The sequence below is a fragment of the Falco punctatus genome (assembly GCF_963210335.1).
Source record: "Falco punctatus genome assembly, contig: scaffold_35, whole genome shotgun sequence".
Lineage (NCBI taxonomy): Eukaryota > Metazoa > Chordata > Aves > Falconiformes > Falconidae > Falco > Falco punctatus.
The window spans coordinates 427171-445429 of NW_027660155.1; positions in this window are offsets into that span (position 1 = coordinate 427171).

Consider the following 18259-nt stretch of genomic DNA (forward strand, 5'->3'; position numbering starts at 1 on the left):
CCAGTGCTGGCCTTGCTGGCAGAGGAAGGGCTGGAGTGAGGCTGCCCACCCTCGGTGGTCAGGGCCACCAGGCTGCTGGGGGGCTGGAGCCATGTGGTGTACCAGGAGAGACAGAGAGACCTGGGCTTGTTCAGCCTGGAGGAGAGAAGGCAAAGGGTGGGGTCTTACTGCTGTCTGCATCTACCTAGTGGAGAGTGTAGGAAAAATGGACCAAGAACAAAAGGCAATGGACGCAAATTGCAAGAAGGGAAATTCTGGTTAGATGTGAGGAAAAATTAGTTCACCATGGAGGTATTCAGACACTGGGACAGGGGCCCAGAGAGGATGTGGGATCTCCATCCTTAGAGGCAATCAAAATTTGACAGGAACAAGGCACTGAGCAACCTGATCTACCTGAACCTGCTCTGAGCAGAAGCTGCGATGAGCTGACCTCCATGTGTCCCTTCTGACCTGTGCATTGTGTGGCTCTATTCCATGTGCACCTGTGATCGGCAGCAGCCCAAACAAAAAAGGAAAAGTTGCTTTTCATTTTCCACAGAAATCAATGCTTTGTTTTAGCTCATTTTTAGACTTCATTTCCTTCATGGTTAGTAAAATCTTACTAGGTAAAGGCTTCTCTTTCCTAAATTGTGTCCTTGCTGTGCTTCAGTCCAGGAATAACTACATCTTACTGTGAGAGAAAATGATTCCTATCTCCATGCAACGCTCTAAGCGAAGTACCATCACCAGTGAGCTCTGTGATGGTTAGGTCTCATACCGTGACTTCATATGCAGCCACTGTGCCATCAAAAAAGAGTCATCAGGAAGAAAAGCTTGTAAATCCTTCATTTGGTCAAAGTTCAGTTTATTGCTACACCACAGCTATTTCTGGTTACATCCGTCTGGGATTACTTAGCTTTAAGGTTCTATTTCCCAAACAAAACCAGCTCTTTTGAGGCCTCTTGGAAGATGATATCCCTGATTGCAGAGGGACTATAGTCAGCAGACAAGGGAATTATTAGCAACAAGGGGAAAGAACTACAACCCATGTGGAAGGTAGCTGAGGACCCTGTAAAGAGCCAGGTTGAGGTACTGCAGGCTGTGATGTCGTCAGTAGACAAAAGAGACCTCGAGGAAATTCTGTTTCTTACTTAGCACTGGGAAAAAGCATAAAGGCTGGTGGAGGAAGGACTGGCTTAAACAGCTGTGAGTGAATTTATCTATACCAGGAATGTGGGAGAAGAGCCAGCAGAGCTAGTTACAGCTACAAAGAAAAGACAGAAGTTGCTGCTTTCTGTATAAAAAGCTTGGGAAAGTCAGAATGGCTTTTACTTAAGATACAAGGTGACACACCAAGGCCACTAATACCCTGAGGCTAAAAGGCAACACCTCACCGCCACCTTCACCCCCGATAAATCTGGAACAGCTGGGATGCCAGGATCCCGTCTACTGAAATGCAGGGGATGTGCAGGAGTTTTGTGTGAGTGCTGGTGAGCAGAGATCAAAGGGTTCCCAGAGGAAATTCCGTCCTGGGATGCAGCAGCAGTGGAAAGCAAGGGGTTTTTCCCCTCCTCTCTTACAACCTCTCGAGGCCAAAATGCACAAATTCAGGCAGAAACTGCTTGCTGGAGACAGCAAGGCTGCCTCCCACGAGATTTTGATGCATGTCTCATAAATGGAAAGGGGAATCCCACAGGAAAGGACCTGCAAAAATGTCTCAGAGCATCTCCCTGCATTGGGGCAGGATCCCTTATTCTTAATGACAGATGTCTTAGCAAACCCATTTTTAAAAAGCCCCTTCGGAGCACTATTAGAAAAAATTCTGCCTCTGTCCCAGTGCTGTGCTTTTGCTGGTTCAGCTGCTACTCTGGCATGGGAAAAAAAAACACAAACCAACCCAAAAGGAGAGAGAATAAAATTTGATACACTGAATCTCACTATTGCACCTCTGTCTAAACTTCCAAATGTCTAAACTTCCCACAGTCCCTGTGCGACAGGCATCATTTTATAAAGGGATTTCATATGTTCCCATTGCACAAATCACATACTAACAGAAAGCTTGTTTCCTATGCTTTTCTCTTGCTCTTGTCACTGATCTGCAGGATCACCCCTGCAGCAATGATAGAAAATACAGACATGGAAATGTTACCGTAATGTATTTTTTCAGATGGTTTAACAGCTGGATACAAGCAGGAGGAGCCAAACACAACACAACCTGCCAGCTCTCCCAGACCCGTTCGCTACTGCTGGTACAGTGTGACCTGCTGCTGGAGAAAGCACCCAAAGGCCAAGCAGTAGTTCTGCAAACACTGGGTGCCCTCTTGTGGGAAAGAGGAGCTCGCAGCACCAGTAATAACACTTTTTGTGTGTGTATTTGGGCTTTTTTCTATTTTGGACTTTATGTGTTTCTCGTTGCCAGTTTCACGTAATCATAATCCAAGCCTCATCAATGCCATTAATACTGAAACCTGAAACACAGGGAGGAAAGCTGGTGACTTCTCATTATGAAATGGGCTATTGAACAGGGGTAAGAATGGAGCACAAAACCTTTGAACGCAGCTCTTTTATAGCTTGAGATGCTGTGGCAACTTGGAAATGATTATTCTGACCTTTGGAGCCGTTGCAAGGCCCTTGCTGGGATTTATGGCCCCAACTGTAATGCACTGCCCTTCACAGAATCATAGATTCATGGAATTGTTGAGGTTGGAAAAGACCTTTTAAGATCATCAAGCCATCATCTTACAGCATGAAGGCATTGCTGCGTAATTTTCCTTTTGCATGCACAAGATCAGGTTCACTGTCTTAAGCATTACTAGAAAGCAAATGGTGCTCATTAACAGGGGATCTTTGTGAATATGGTCTCCTGACTTATACCAGGGACCAGCTCTCTTCTTTTTTTTCTGGTCGGTGGCCACTACCAGTGAGCTGCTGGCCAGTGATGTTGCAGGGCAGGACAACTGGAAGCTTCAGATCTCTCCTGTGCTCTTCCAGGTTCCCGAAACCCTGCTTGCCCCATGGCATCACTCTGTCTTTGAACGTTATGTTCTTCCTTTGCTTTTAAGGAAGGTCCTAAGGCTAACAAGGATTTCATGTGTTATGCCGGATCTTTGCTCCTACAGGCCAAAGACACTGAATGCTGTATTTCCCTGCATGACTCCTGAAGGAAAATGGTCCCCATGGTCCAACAGGTCCAAGCTGGGACTGTCCATGCACATGCAACTCTTTCCAACTGGTATTGTATGAAAAAAGCCATGCCCAGAGATGGGATTAGATGGGGAAAACTGGAGATCTTACCACGTGTGGCTGTGTCCTTGGGGTTAAGGGAAAGCCCCCAGCACATCGCCCTACTTGCAATGGACAAGCAAAGTTTTCACCTTTCCAGTGAGGTCTCAGGACATTCAGCTGGTTGGTGGGAGATTTGTTTGGTACCAAAGTCGACTCTGGCACTGAATGGCAGGCTCTGTGCTCAGCCTCAGTGATCCCGTCCCTGGAGGAAACACTGAGCTCCTAAGCACCTCCAAGCTGTTAATTCCTCAATCTTACTAACAAGAGCCAGCTCAAACATCTGAGAGCAGACGGCAGCAACACCTTGCTCCTGCCCTCACCGGTAGCCAGTCCATGAGGCCTCTGTGCTGCTCCATGGTATATTACATAAAAGTCGGATTGCAGGAGCAATGAACAGCTTGGGAGAGCCCAGGACAATCTCTCCAACCTCTTCCTCCCCCTCCACAAATGCTCCTTTCTTGCGCAGAAAGCCCATTCTCATTGCTGAATATACCTTCCCCCTAACATCTCTTTAGTCCTCTGCTCTGCACTGTATGCTGAAGAGAAGTTACTGTTTTCCCAGCTGGAAATGGCCCCTTCTCTGTCTCCCTTATTGTCGGAAGGCCTCACAAATGTTTCACTGCTACCTCCGGCAAGGACTGGCCCCTTCTGTTGCTAATTAGGGAGCTAAGAGGTTCCTCCAGGCACTTCCCAGTGAAACTGAGCCCATTAAATGAATGGCAGGCAACATCTCTGGGGGTGGGGAGCAAAATTACACAACCGCTGCTTGGAAATAGGCAGTTTGTTACGCGTGCTGGTTTTAGAGACTCAGCGACATTAAAAACAAAAGCAACTTTCAAATCCAAACCAGTGTATTTAGGTCACTGATACCCCAGGGATAATCTTGGGGATATTGGTGATGGGAGGCAGGCAGCAGGCTCTGGAAGCTTGTGCTCAGAGCCTGGATGCACAACATGTGATAGCTCCCGCATGTGTGCCAGGCCATGGACTGAAAGGCGGGTGTACAAGACCTTTCTGTGCTCTAGGATATGGGTACTGCTGTGCTGCGTGCTAGGAGTGTTAATCCTGGAACGTAATGTGAAGGATAGCCCTTTTGGGCTTGGACACACTGTGAAGTTTTGGTAGGTGAGTGTGGTGGAGGCTTGCAGGCTTGGCTTAGCTAACCCAGGTGCCCAGCAGACGTGAGGAATTTCTTATACAGAAGGGAACTGCATACAATCAGTACAGATATAACTTTCAACTCTGCTCAGTTATCCCATTTTTGTTGTTTTACAATCTTAGGATTGCATTGCGTATCTCCTGCAACCATTGCTCCAAGCCATGTAAAATTATCATCTTGCAAAGAAAGCAAGAATCATTTTTTTTAAAAAAGGATGCAGCTGACCAAAGGTACTTGAGAGAGGGACTAGTCTTAAGATTTGTAGGACAATATAGATATAAATGTCTTATGGAAAAGAATATGCTGGGTGATTTGTCATTAATGTAGTGAAGAAGCATTGGTGGCAGAAACAAAGGCCTTACCTTCAACAAAGGACTGCATATAAATTAGTATGTGTAGAGGGTCTATACTCAATGATTTATTTAGTTTAACAAAAAATCTCTAAAAAAGCAGTTAACAGCAAGTATTTGGCTGAGGCAGAAAGAAATGCTAGAGAACGATCTCCATCCTTCTCAATAACAACGATTGCTGCTGAGGATCCTGTAACAGCAGCTATTACGACAGGCCAGATCCCAAGCTGCTTTTCTCCATCCTTACCCTGGAAAACTCCTGTTCTTGCTTTCGGTGGGCATGAGTGCTCAGTGGCTGTGAGGGGTAGCTGTGTTGCAGAGTGGGGCGGGTTGTCTCTGTCCCACCGCTCTGCTGGAGCTCTGCACAGCCACCTTCCTGAAACTAGCTCTTACAACGAAGGGCTTCGGAGGGAAAGGGCGAAGCCCAAATCTAAGCATGGGTTTTGCAGTGCCATCAGCTGAGCATTAGGCGCTCACGGAGCTCCCACAGTCGGTATGGCTGGCAGCTGAAGGGCTGCTGGAGTGTGTGAGCTCCCCTTTGCAGGCCTGAAGAAACATGCAAGAAGAGATCTGTTTTTGAGACGTTGGTCTCATGATGTATTCAGTTCACTGGAAATTTTGGAGAGTTTTCTGCAATGATCCTGTGCGTTATTACCTCCCTTTTGGGGAACTGTGTTAGCTGTTTGGAAGTATTTGTGGCCTTCTTCCCAAATTATTTATTTCTCTATGGTTTTTCCTACTGTCCATTATTAGTTGTTATGCCTACATTGTATAACAACAACAACAACAGTAATATGAGGAGACTCATCAGGTCCAGAGGCATTAAGAGAATGAAGACTGAATCAGCTGAACTTCTGACATAAGGATATGATTTTCATTTTTCATTAAAAACATCTAGTCTGGAAAACGAGGGACGTTTGAGTATAATGTAATAACAGCACTGCAGATATCTCACCTAAAGAAAGCAGCACTATGGACCTTGAGCATTATATCAGGACCCACAAATACAATTGGGAAAATAATTAGGTATTGTATTTTAAGATATTGGTCTGAATATGGTAAACAAGATTCTATCAACAAATCTGTAAGTGTAATTTTTTTTTCTCCTCCAGCTTTTCAGCATTCTTGGAAAGACTTCTCTAAGCAAAATCCCAGATACGTAACTGACTGGCCCTTCCCAAAGGTACAAGGATAAAGCCCTTTGCAAGTGGCTGTTAAGAAAACTGGGCAGCAACAGCTGCAGGATTAATCCTTGCCTAAGATTAATAAGCAGTTCCACAAGCAGTGTAACTAATGAAGCCTTGTTTCCTACATGTATTTGCAAAATACAGCTACTATTTGCAAATACAAAGAATTTGTATTTTGCAAGTACAAACACAAAAACTTTCTAACAATTGAATTGTTCTAAGATTTTGTTTCCTTTAGGTATGTTTATAAAATCACTCCTGCACTTCCAAAGAAATCACTTTTCATGAAATGTGTAGAAACACCTTTCAGAACTAATTTTGAAATGTCTGCTTGCCGAAGTTGGTGAAATCAGCAAACAGATCAAAAAGTTACCGAGAGGACACATCTATAGACATACCCAGTGATTGCACCAGCACTGGTTCTGCAGGAAGCAAGGAACAAAAATGAAGTTGTGAAAGAAAACATAGGAGAAAGCACCTATTTTTTAGCAGTGTTGCAGTGAGAGGAGTTGCAAGGCTCACAGAAGGAACATCCCCCATGATCAGTGCTGAGACATATGGTAGCCCAGAATGATCGAGTCCAGCTCATTTGGTTTTAATGGTGAAATCTTCAGCGCCATTGACGAGACCACCGCTTGCTTTTGCACCACATCCAGAGGATGAAGTGTTTAGTGAGGCAGCCAAATCTATGTAAGATAGAGAACGACTGGGAAAAACTTCAAAAGCCCCTAGTAAAGGCTGCTGCTCTGAAATCTAATTCATGTTTTGGCATTTGCCTTCAGTGGGAGCAGGAATGAACCAAAAGTTGGGTAAGTGGCACAAAGTGATTGCAGATGGAGCTCTCTGTGTGCCAATATAAGTTAAGGGAAGCTGGAAAAAATATTTCACTGACCTAATATTTAAATGAAATATTCTGAGTTAGAGCTGATTTCAGGGAAAAACTCCAGGCACCTCTGTGGACAGCACAGTGCTGAGAGAGAAAACTCAGTGCAGAGCAAAGCAAAGCCAAAATAAGATGTCGTGTATTAAATAGGTCAGGAATGTATATATCACCGTAACAATTCCAAAATAAATCAGCTATGCATCCCCACTTTGAAATCAGTGTTAAGTAGGGTCACTTCCATAACAAAAGGGCAGAGAGGAATAGAAAAGGCAGAAAAAAACCTGGCACCATAATCACTGGGACAGTGGAGGCTGTAACAGGAGAAAGGAATGAGTGAGCAGGACAGTTTAGCTTTATGAAGAGTTGAGTCAGGGGAGAGACTAACATAATGAATATCTAATTTGACCTTTAATAAAGTCTCTTGTCACCTGCTGAACACCCTTCATGACTTGACATGGATTATAATCTGGGAGTTACACAACACCTGATGTAATAAAGAAAGGAAATGTAATTTTATGATGCATAGAATTCTGAGATAAAAAGAATTGCTGAAAAATGTCACCAAGGCAAGTAGCTGTAATCATAAAATTAGTATTAATAAAGTTGGTGATGGTGAAAATCCGTCAGTTCTTGTGCCTCTTGTTTTAGGATTTCCATTCAGGTTTGTGTGGCTCACTGAAGCTGAGATTATTCCTGCTGCTCTTTAAGCACAGCAGCATCCACATGGTGAAATACACTCTAAACACGGAGAGTTAGAGCTCAGGATGGAGAGCCAGAAAAAGCCAGTGTAATCCTGGTTTCTGGCACAAAGGCATCACTTAAAAGAGTGCAGAGTTATCCATTCCACAGCTCTCATGCGGTTGCAAATCTCTGTCCTGAAGACACTGGATGGTTTCTTTAAAGCTGCATCTTCTCTCTGGAGTAACCACCTGAGGGCAACATCACAGACGCAACGGGACACACAGGGTTCCTGTGCCTGGAATATTGCGCTCACTTTGAGTGACCCCATTACCAGAAAAATTGTGATGACTGGGAAACAGCTCAAAGAACAGCAACAAAGATGATTAGGAGGCTGGAGCTACTATGCAGAAAAAACGTTACAAAAGCAAAATCTAGTTTGCCTAAGGGATGACTGACTAGGAGCAGGATCCTGGCCTTCAAATGTTTGAAGAGTGAAGAGAAATTATGTAGCGTAATAAAGGGAGATAGAACTACCAGTAACTGGTGGAAATGAGGCAAGGAAAATGTGCCTGCTCTTCCTCTTACATTTTTCCTACGGGTGAGATACTGGGTTGTGAATTGGAAGTATTCATATTCTGACTCTCTAATGAAAGATCAGGGTGAGGACAGTGCGGGCCAGGAGCACAGACCCTTGCTCATGGAGATCAGCTCACAGCCTACGTGACAGTCAGGAGATGACTAGTGAGTAAAGCAGACCACTGTTGGGTGGGCAGGAAGATAGGGATACCACGAAGTAAGAAATGATTTACAAAAGAGAAGTCATTCCTTCAAGAAAGTCCCAAGAAATCCAAGCTGTTCTCCCCCATCCACAATTTTCAAAATACATATGGCCCCAAGAAGGATCTTTCTTCTTTGCCAGCCTGCGACGTATTTGTGGGGGTGCTCTAGAGCAATACTGATTTCAGGACAGGGATACTTCACCTTCTCATGCCTTTCCAAGGAGGCAGGTGTTGGGGCCCTTGATCAGGCATGACAGTGGTTGGAGGCAGCCAGTGGGACACATCACCATACGCTCTGATTCTGGACAATTATTTTTCTGGTGGAGAGGGTAGTGGAGGCATCCTGCCCTGTGCAAACGCTGAGCTGGTGCTTAGAAGACGGAGTGGAAGGGAGCGCTGAATTTATAGTATCGATGTGAAATGCCACCTACGTGTGCAGAGAGGTCTAGAGAGGAGACAGAGAAGTCCTGCCTGCCCTGCAGTCCAGGTTTGGCTTCTTCACTGCATGGGTTTGTGTACCATAGCACAACACTGGCAGAGCCTCATGGCAGTGGCTGATGAGGTGTCCAGGTGAACCAGGAGCAAGCTGTGGGCTGGAAGGGCTTTGCTGGAGGGACCCAAGGGGACTGGGAACTGGGCACTGTGCAGCGTGCACACAGCTGAGCACCTCCAATGGTCCACAGGATGGCCATGATGGAAGTCGTCCAGCCTGGTCCCTCCTCGGGGCAAGCAGCCCTCCCCAGCTGCCTGACCAGGTGGGAGGGAGGCACAAGGAGTCACAGCAAGGGGCTGAGAGGGATAAGGCAGGGTGAGCTGGATGCACTGGGCAAGCTAGCAGAGCTGTGACACTGCAAGCCCTGGTGCTGCCTGAGCCTCTTCAAAGAGCGGCTTTAGCAACCTGAGAACATACATAGTCGGCAGGATCATGCTGTGCCAGGGCTGAAGGCAGAGCTAAGCTGCAGAGCTAAAGCTGTGGCACTTGGGCATAGGTTAGTATCCGTTCTTTGCTCGGGAAGGGAAAAGCTTAACGCAGTGTTCAGGGGGAGGGGAGGCTCTGGGTGTTCCTGTAAGCACAACGCGAGGAAATGGTGCTAAGACAGAGGCATGACCCATCATTTGGTAGGAGGTGCCAGCCTGCCCAGGTTAGCAGTGCTCAGTAAAGCAAGTGTGACAAACCAGGGCAGTACAGGGGTGGCACCTCCTGTCTGCTCGTCCAAGCCCAGCCCGTACTTCTGCCATATCCTTCTCCCTTGTGGCACCAAGTGGGTGTTTTTGTGCAGGTTTTGCAGTTACTAACTCTTACCGCACCAGCTTTCCTGCTCTGTTCCCCTCTCAGTATCCCTTGCTGGTGAGGTCTGAGGGACACTGGTATAGCTGAGAGACATCTCTTCCCCTACTTTTCCCTCTGCCAGCTGTCAATCACCCACCTGGCACTCAAATTCAAACCTCCCCATATCAGGCTCTCCTTTTCTTCCCTTTCTGTCCCTCCATCTACCTCCTTTAGCCAGTGATGGGACCACACCAGGCCCTGGAACATGCCAGCATGAAAATGAGCTTTTTGTGCAGAGCTCCCTGCGTGGGTTTGGGTTTCATTTGCTTAAAAAGCACAGAGCCAAAAACTTCAGGGTGATCTGGGGCCACTGGAGAGCCCTGGAAAAGGAGCAGTTCTGGACCTGTCCAGCATGTGGAGTGCCCTGTTATACATCAGGACTTTGCAGAAGGATCCACAAGATGTTTCTTATTTAAAATGCAATTGGAGAAGGGAATGCTACACCAGCAGACTCATCGAGCTCCAAGTCATTGGGATGCCAGCTGCAGTGTGGTCTAACAAGCTTGCTCAAGCCCCTGACTAGACTTGACTGGCCTTCCTGAAGTCTGTCTTGCTGTTACTTCATCCTTGTTAAGAGTTTAAATACAGTTGCTACGCTGCAGTTAAACGCTAATGCTGTGGTAGGCATGCCCTAAGTGTGATGGAGCCTGAAAATTTGGGAAGCAAACCAAGCTCAAGTAACTACTCCAAACGGAAAGCAATAAAAGACAGCAACTCCTCCTTCCCTTCACAGATCCCCTACTTAAGAAAGAAAATCCTAATTCTTCTAACAGTCCCATTATAGGACTGAACTGCACCAATGATGACAGGCCTTTAAAAAAAAAAAAAAAAAAAAGATTGGCAAATCTATTGTCTCCTCTTAGAAGGCTTATTTGTAAATATGGCTAACCAGATCCTTTTCCTACAGTCTGCAGCAATATTTTTCCCTGAGATCGAGGAGTTAACACTCAAATACATCAGCCTATCTCAGACCCTGGAGGCAGACTAATGCACCATCTCTGCTAGAGCATTATCCCTACCATCCACTGTTTTCAGGTTCCTGTTAAAGATTAATGATCAAAGAGCAAACAGCTTTTGCTTTGACTAATTCTGATTCAAGCCTGGATCTCTGTTTAAGCAAAAGCAAACCAAGCGAGTGTTCATTTGTTTTGAGAACCACTGGTTCCCAGGAAAGAGGACAAATTTCTCTTTCTGTCTTCTGGGTAGTTGGTGCGGGCAGCTCTGTGCCTCAAAGGCTTTCCTGCCTCCATGGCACAGCAGCTGGGAGCCGGCGGAGCACATAAACCCGTAAGACAGGTCCCTATCCTGCAAAGTGAGATGTTAGGAAAAAAAAAAAAGTGATTTTCCAATAGAGGGCACTAACTCATGGCTTTTGTGGCAACATAAAGCCCTATCTGTTCTTTACCAGCACCCTCTGCAGGCTCCCAAACGGGGTATGTCTGAGTTGAGGATGAGAAGGGGAAAGGAGACCAGTACTGAAGTGCTTATGGCTCCGTGTTGGTTTCTAGTATCTTCTACTCATAGGTTCCACTGTTGCAAAGCAACATACAAAGGGTATCTGGCAATGCATTCAAGTACCTGACCTGTGCAGTGACATGAAGAGGGAGATACAAACTATTTTGTTATGGAAGGCATGGCAGAGGCTTCCCTAGCTGGAGGGGAAGTCACTGCTAGGAGACTGTTTTGTTTTTTCCTGGCAGTTCCTTCCTGGCTTTGTAGGGTCCTTGCCCATAGGCTGTTTTCCTGGGAGAAGCAGTCAGTGAGGTTCGTTTGATTTCATCACATCCTGTTTTCACTGGCTTCTGGAAAATAAAGCTGTTGTGAGGCTGAAAGAAAAAAAAGGATCGCGTCCTTGAACAATGACCTGTGGAACAGCAATAGCTTCCACACCTGTATGTGCTCCCCAGCCATAACAACCCCCCCGCTGCACAGACCCTGAGGGAGGAGGTGTGAGAAAGTCCAGAATCCTCCCTCTAGCACAGAGATGGGGACAGGAAAAGGTGTCCAAATATCCACTGGTGCATCACCAACAGGTCACGGCCATTGCTGGCTCCTGCCTCTTGGACGCATGAGCAGGTGCCGTGGTTTAACCTCTGCTGGCAGCTCAGCCCCACACAGCTGCTCGCTCACTCTCCCGGCATCAGGATGGGAGAGAGAACTGGAAGAGTAAAAGTGAGAAAACTCGTGGCCTGATATAAAGACAGCTTAACAGGTGAAGCAAAAGCCACACACGCAGGCAAAGCAAGCCAAGGAATTCATTCACCAGTTCCCACCGCAGGCAGGTGTTCGGCCATCCCCAGGAAAGCTGGGCTCCATCACCCGTAACGGGTACTCGGGAAGATAAATGCCATAACTCCAAACATCCCCCCTTCCTTCTTCTTCCCCCAGCTTTACATGCTGAGCATGATGTCACACGGTATGGAGTATCCCTTTGGCCAGTTGGGGTCAACTGTCCTGCCTGCGTCCCCCCCCAGCTTCTTGTGCACTCCCAGCCTGCTCGCTGGTGGAGCAGTGTGAGGAGCGGAACAGCCCCTGGCGCTGTGTACGCCCTGCTCAGCAGTAACGAACACACCTCTGTATTGTCAACACCGTTTTCAGCACAAATACAAAACATAGCCCATGCTAGCTACTATGAAGAAAATTAACCCTATCCCAGCCAGAATCAGCACAGGAGGGCAGCAGCACAGCTTTCCAGGTGTTTTTTCACTCTTTTACTTTAGCTGCAGAGTGCTGTTGTCCCACACTACCCCTTTTTGACTTCAAGAGGAGGAGAATGCGTCCACCAAAGCAAAGGCACTTGCCAGTGTGAAATTATGTTGGTCTAGGAAATCTGAAAGAGCAGATTTCCTCTTAGGCTTGGAGGCCTCATGCTTCATTCATCCTCCCTTGCTCTGAGTTTTGGGAATATAGATCCAGCCAGTTTGTCTTACAGCTGGACATGGAAAAGGGTCATTTCACAATCCTTTGGAGCTGCTCTGGGGTTGCTAGCCTCCATTATCTGTCCCATTGTGTATTCCTGACATCCCTTTTCCATCTGAACTGCTCTTCCATGCGCAATATTGCCATCATTACTGCTTCTGAGTGCGGCACGCTGTCGTGCAGAAGCTGGTGCCTCACTGCTTCAGCTAAGTTCAGTTCTGTGTGCGTTCCTCTGGCTGGTGATTTCCTGGATGACAAGCATTTGCATGGATCCTGGCCCTCATGTTTTGAAAGTCCCAGAGGTGGAAGACAGTTAATACTATCCTCCTATGCTTCCTGACCTGCAGGAGTTGCAGGACACCATCAACCACCAAGGCAGAAGGAAGTTATCTAGAGTTTCATGCATTCTTTGCAGAGAAAAGCACCTCCCCTCCTGAAGTCTGTCTAAATCCTTTGTATCACAAGCCTTCACACTCCAGGCTGCTGCCCTGGATGCTGCTTTGTGAGTTCCTTCAGCGGGGGGTTAAATGGAGAAAGATGCCACAGAGTATCTGTGACTGCTTTTCTCAGCGGGAGAATGTCTTTGGCTCCCTTCCCAGGGTCACAGTGAACTTCTGGAGGCAGTGGTGGAAGCAAGACCTTTGTGGAAGACTGTTAGTATATTATTCCCCTCTTTCCATTTCTCCTAACACAACTGAGTATGTTCAGTTCAATGCATAAGCCTGAGGTTAAAAGTGTCAGTAGCTCCAGGCGAGCAGACCCTGCAGGCGCAGACACTAACTGCATAATGGGGTGTGAGTGAAAGGAAGCCCTGGAGGTTGTCCTGACACAAACCCCTTGTAATCAAAACAGCTGGAAGCCGTGACATGAAGGGGAGCTGACTTACACAGTTCAGCCTCTTCCTCATGGGGTCTGGTAAGCCCTGGGACTCCTGCTGGATCTGGTGGGGCAGGAGGAGCTGGGCCATCATGAACACACTTGAGTCTGTAGCCTGCGCTGTCTCCTGACGCATCCCAGCCTCCAAGAGCTCTTCACTCCCAGCAGCACTGCGTGCCGGAGGAACCACTGTCCAGGAGAGTGGCTGGGGATGTGCCAGAGCATGCAATTCATTTCATTACACACAAAAGTGCTACAGCAAAACGTAAAGGAACAAGAGATTAAAGGGGAACCCATGTTGGCTGATCTTGCCCACCCTACTGCTGGGAGGCAGCCCTGGGCAGCTGCTGTCTGACTCAGGCTCTGCTAGCTCAGGGTAGCAAGGCTGGGATCTTTGCAGTCTTGCATTGCTCTTCAGAGGACAGTACCAAGTATGGCACTGCGGGTACCCTTTTCTGCTGTGGCAGCTTGTTTCATGGGGTGCCCTTTCTGTAAAAATTCATTTAAATGAATCCTTGTCATCATAAGGCATGAGCATTTAACTGTGGAATGCTGGGCCCCGCTGAGGTGAACCATCCAATCCATAATGAGAAAGGAGATCTGAACCACTGGATCATTAGTCCCAAACCAGGTTAAACCTCCCGTGGTGCAAAGCTTGCCCATCAGAAAAGCCAGAATGGGTTACTGACACTGCCTGATTCTATACACAGTTCAGCTGCTAAAACCCATTTTTTTCACTTAGTGCATAAGCCACATTATTCCCCATTTTTGTATCTTTTTCCTGCCTTCCTTTCATTGTCCGTAGCCTTCCTTTCAATACTCTCTCTATCCCTGCCTCCCTTACTCTGCACTCTGCTGTATCAAGCCACCACTTACTCATATAATGGCTGGACTCCCTCTCCTCATATCCTCCTTGCCCAGCCTCTCTTTTTTTCTGAATCTGCACAGAAATGCTGCCACTCACACTGACATCTCTAATAGATGTTTAAAGGTACGTCAGCCAACTTCTGAGGAACTTGTGCTCCTGTGTCACTTAGTACAAAAAGGCCCAGTCTTCAGTCATTTAAATTTCTTTCTCTAGAGGGATGAAAAAAAACACTAACCAAGAAGAAACAGCCCAAATTGAACAGTTTATTCTCTTTTTAAATATTCTCCCTCAATATTTCTAAGCCCTTTTCACTGTTTAGTGATCCCTTACTTCTGCCAGTGCCTACCACTGGGAGCTATTGTCCGGCTAATGCAGAGCAGAACATGCCAGCAAGCTCCAGCCAAATTCAAACAATTAATTGTAATGTGCCCACCACTACAGTATCTGCAAATAGCTGTGAAATCCCAGAGAATTAAGCTTGAAGACTTAATGGGTGAAACTGGCCTCTTGATTTTTATTTGCATGTAATGGCTCACTCATACATGTTTGGTAACTGAGGAACTGCAGCTGTAACCGTGCAGTGGAGCTCATTGCCTTCCAGCATTATTTTTTTTTCCCTTAAATTGCCTTGCAGCTTTTCCTGCAAGTGTGTCCTGTGTCCTGCCTTCCCCATCTCCTATATAGTCAGAAACAGGAGAGGGGGTCAACCTTGCCGGTGCACCTCTTGGACTGTCTGTCCCCTCTCCTTGCTGCACGCTCCAGGCTTCTGCGCTCACAGGGCTATGCTGAAAGCCCAGCGACACGGCTACAGCTCTGAGAGTGCACCGTGCCTTCCCTGCAGGGCCACCTTAATAGCTCACTGCGTACCCCTGCTCACAGATGGGACTTCCCCAGCACCCAACACCACCAACAGCACCTTTCTGTGTCTCCCCTGATACAACAGCATATGCTACCTGATCCTTGCAAAAAAGAACATCTTTCTCAGCAGATGTCCTGAGCCCCCCAGGAAGTGTTTGCTCTTCTCTGTTTGCAGATCTCTTCTCATTTATCAGGCCAGCCTGGTCACTCATCACCTCCTGATGTTAATGCTGGGAGATAGGGCCACTGAGTGCAAGAGTGGCAAAGCTGTCATGCTCCAGCTGGGCAAAAGTGGAGCCTCACTCAGTAAATATTGACACGTCTGCAAGCAAACAGAAGGCAGCTTTCAGCAAGCAGCTCTCTGGCTCCCTGAGCTGATGCTGGACCAGAGACACTTGGTGCTCTGTGGTTATGAGCTGCTGTTTACAGAGGGCAGGATACAGGAATGGATCTCCAGCAGCTGTGATGACAGTGGCAAATTGATGGGCTCACAGGAGCCACCAGCTGCATGCCCGCTGCCCACCTGCAACACAAGAAGTGGCTGCAACCACTTCAGCCCGTGGAAAAACAAGCTGTCTTTTTCATTCCCCAGCAGCTTCCAGATGGGATTTCTTCAAGAGGATATTCAGGACAATCTCCATTGAAAATAGATAGGATAGCACAAACCAGATTTTTGTTCCAAGTCTTTAGTTCTCTGGTTTTCCTGTTCCAAAACAATGTCCTTAGCATTTAGGTGGTTATTGCACCTCCTGTAAGTTGTTAGATTTAGGCAAGTCACAAATGCAAGTGAGTATAAACATAGAGATAATCTGATTGAGTCCTTCTTATGGGTCCATGGAATTGAGTAGCCAGTCATTAGCAGCATCAGTTCTTACAGAAATCCCAAAGTTTAGTTCTTATACCTTATTAAAACTAACTTGCATCCTAAAATGGGAGATCTATGCCCCTTTCAGACTATTGCCTGTTAGCTAAGTGACCACATTCCCTACACAGGTGGAGCAGAGTTCTTATGCAAAGAGATGGGATTGCAAGCGAGGGCTCATGACGGATTGGGTTCACTTCCTGGCTCACCCTTCCTATGACTTTGGGCAGGTTATTTGATCTCTTAATGCTCTAGTTCCTATCCATGAAAAGGAGGTGATAATGCTTTCCAGCTCTTTCTTTCATCTACTTAGACTGAAAGGGACTTTGCTTTTTCTGTGCTTCAGTGTTTTCTGTTTGTATTATTCCTAGAACAGTTAGATTCTGATCCGCTGCAGAAGTTCCCCGGTACTGCAGTAAATGCAAGTAATTATCTGTTCTCATTTAGAGCCTGTGGGCACCATCAACAGCCAATAAACAAGAGGATGACTCAGGTCCTTAACTGACACTGTGTGGGTCTTAGATAGAGAACTAAGGAGTGGGACAGTAATTTCAGCAGTAGATCCCACGAGTCACCATGCCGTTAGTCCCTAGTCCCTTTCGCTTCCTTTTCTGAATGTCCAAGCTGTTTCTTTACATTTGTTTTCCACTCTCTGGTTTGTTTCTACTACCTGCCTCTCACTTGCAGAGTGAAGACAACAGTTAATCTCCATTTCCTTTCCCCTGCATGAAATAAACACTAAGTAATGTGCGTGCTTTGGAGACAGGGCAGATCCCTGCCATGAAGGACATCTCTCTTCTTCCTTACTCTCTATTGCCATTTTTCATTTCTAAATCAGACTGACAGTTTCTTAGAGCAGGGACATTGTCTGTGTCAGGGAGTAAGCACAGCATGCCTAACGCACTGCAGTATGCTTGACAGGCCGTTGGTGTAGACCGTGCTAGGAAGGGTTTCTTATGTATTAATTTCCTAGAGTAAATCAGTCACTGGGAGTTTTCTGTCAGACAGCTCCTTTGCTGAACCAGGTGTTGGGTGATGACAGGTACCAGAAGTGTGAAAGAGGATGGTGGCACTGCAGTCTAGGGACAGTGGAAGAGCGACCAAGGATTTGGTTGGTGCAAGACCAAATGTCTCTGCTACAACTACAGCCCAAGCGCCATGCAGGGCCAGAAAGCACCTAGGCACTGCCTCAACAGCACTGGTCATCTGATCCAAACCTCAGCTTGTACAAAGCAACGGTTTGATAGTAAATCGTTTCAGCTGTTCCTCCCCTTCGGCCATCCCTGCTCTGTGGGGCCTCTGCAAAGCCCCATAAGGAAACCCACAGCTCCGGGATGGGGTCAGCTCTTTTGTCTGGAGATCATGCCAAAGCCAGTGCCAAAACTGCTGTGGGCCTCCAGCACTGGCAAGTCTACCAGTACAAATGAATTACAGGGAATGAACGTAACAAGACACGTCGATGGAGATCCAGGGGAGGGACAGAGAGAGGGGAGGGAAACATGGCAAAGGATGAAAAGAAAAAGAAGGGACATAGCAGACACAAAATGGACCTAAGGGTAAATGCGAAAGGCAAACTAGTGATACCTTTTGTTAAATATTCATTGAATGGTTTGCACAATTACAGCCAGAAGCAACATTAACAGCAGGCAGCGAAACTTCACTGTGCTGGCAAGCTGCATTCCTCTTCCAGAAGTCACTCATTCCGACCACTGCAACACTATCAGTGTAGGGCTGTCAGTACATGCGATGCCGAAAATTTTCTCAGGCAAGTTTTTCCTACAAACTCCTTCCAGTATAAGAACATACAGGTGGAGAAACTACACTGTATGTCACCTATGCATGGAAGACAAAATGAAGAATCCTGTTATTTGTGGCTGGTCTCCCCACTCAATGCTGGGAAAAGCTGGATTGGACTGCACCTCTGCCTTCCATGCTTAGAAGAGCATGAGCAGTAAATAATTTATCTGGAAGCTTTTTCTGGCACGGACAGATGTGTATAGACACAGAAAGGAAACACTGCTTGTTAGAAGGTCGGCATATATTGGTTATGAGCACAGGAATGTTCTCACAGGAAACACTGAAGGCTGTGCAGAAGTAAACATACCTCCAGTGTGGAGTGGCACGGTGACCCAGCTGAGACCCTCTCTGGGGACTAGATTCCCAGGGATGATGCACAAGGCCCTTGGGGTATTTACACAGCCTGTTCTCTAAAAACCAGCTGCCACTCAGAACAGTTTATCTTC